This window comes from Plasmopara halstedii (genome assembly GCF_900000015.1).
Source record: "Plasmopara halstedii genome assembly, contig: Scaffold_3120, whole genome shotgun sequence".
NCBI classification, from domain to species: Eukaryota; Oomycota; class Peronosporomycetes; order Peronosporales; family Peronosporaceae; genus Plasmopara; species Plasmopara halstedii.
The window spans coordinates 1,836,792-1,838,847 of record NW_020190023.1 but is presented as its reverse complement, the minus strand read 5'-3'; positions in this window follow the sequence as shown (position 1 = coordinate 1,838,847).

The following is a 2,056-nucleotide window of genomic DNA, read 5'->3' as shown; positions in this document are numbered from 1 at the left end:
TCACCCTCACTGTCCGCTCCTTTGAAGCTCCGATGTTCTCTACAACATCCGACGAAGAACTGCTAACCCCGCAGTCTTCGTCCACTGGATAACGTGCCACTCCACATGCATATGAAGGGCCGCACCCAAAATGCCCCGGACTCTGTCTGACCACGCCATCAATGGCATGCAGCGATTGCTTCGTAACGAGAGCAGTGCTCAGTGGTTTTCGTGCCACCCTACGCGCATCACGAGGGCCTCGCCCTCGATGCCTCGGCCCTTGGCCGACCATGTAACGCATGACACGCAGAAACTGCTTTGAAAATTGAGCAGCGCTCAGTGGTTTACGTGCCGCTTCACGATCAGCCCGCGAGCCACGCTCGGGAATCCTGTCCAATGCACCGTTGGTCTCTACCAACTCGAACATTCCAAATGTCTAGCACGTTGACCGTCTCGGTCTAGTGCTCTCGCTAATAGCGCTTTTGTCTCCTAGCACAGGTGGGTTCATGACTCGCCAAGGCTCCACCAAGAGACGTGCGCGAAGCGCCCAAGGTCTTTGACCTACAATCAATTCATGGCTCATGGTGTTCCATTCCTAGGATGAGGTCATACCTTGCATACAAGTCTAAGCCTAGACAGCGTTCCACGGTATCGAAGTCAAGGAACTTGACTCCGAGGTCCACAGGGACCTTCGGGATCGTGACACACGTCCCCGTCGCTAGGCGAACAGTGACGATGTCACCCAACCTTTTTTTTAGTGTATCAGCATTCAGCTGACTTCCTTCCGTCGTAGAGCTTCGAGCATAATTGCCCGACGTTCCGGAATCGATGAGGATTTTCCATGGCTTCTCGAAGCCCTTTACGGTCGCCTTCACGACCAGCAAGCCCAGCTAGCACACACGTTCCGTGTTTAAGAGCACGGAGCTCTTTGGGGCTGGGCCCTGTTGACCTATGCTTCCCTGAGGCTCAACAGAACTCAGTTCTCCCCCAGTAGGTCGCCCCGCGCCTACTGTGTGATGTCGTTTACCCGCGACGAACCAGACTGGTAGGCGTTGGGGCGATGGCTCGAAGAACCTTGACGCGCCTTGCCCAGGGGGCGACCGTTCCGAAGGTGACGGGTGTCTCCACATACAAAACACTGTCGAATGTGTGTATGCTGCCCGGCAGCTCGAAGCTCTGCTCCATCGTCTTCAGCATAGCTGAGATTCATGGGCATAGGCCCGCTCGACGAGGTGTTGGAATTTGCATTCCTACCAAGTCGTGCCAATTTGAAATTAAATTCGGCATTCAGTGCCACAATTACTGCCTCTTCAAATGAGGACGGGCACACGGAAGACTTCCATTCTGACCACGCCAGTGCGGAGGCCTTCCATAAAGACGGTCACTGTGACCGCCTCCGGGAGGGGATATGCTGCCATCCCGGCAATGAGAGTTCGCAATTCTTGGACAAAGTCCACCAATTCCTTGTTGCCCTGTTGGGCGGCAAGAAAACGCGATCGCACGCGATACGCCTGATTAGGCAGCGAGAACACTCGTGAGAGCTGCAATTTCAGCTTCGCCCAGGAGGGAAACGCAGCTCCGACCGAAGTGCCGCACGTCAGTGCTCATTCTCTCGCTCGACCACCGATCTTGAAGATGGCTAGCGCCTCGCGCTGTTGCTCGGTTTGGAGCATGGCGGATGCGATGGCCATCTCGACCTCTCTTACCCAGAGCAGGAGATTCTCTTCATCCTTTCCCTCAAAGACGTTAACGCTAACCATGAGCGGCTTAGGTCGGGGGAAGTTTCCCGTCACCGACGGTGGCGTTTTAGACGCAAACGATGCAGACATCTTTTGCTGCAGGTGCTCTAGCAGCGCGTTTTCGTAACTCGAAAACGCCTTTAGACGTGCACCGATTGCCTCAGGGCCTTACGCTACAAGGTGTTGCACGCCCTCAAGGCCAAGCAAGATCATTAGCTTGTTAAGCCCGTCCTGCATGCCCTGGGGCAAAAAGGAAAATTGATCCATCCTCACATAGGATCAGTCGAAACGACTCAGGTGTAGATTGACTACAAGTGCTACCAAGTGCAGTGGGGCTA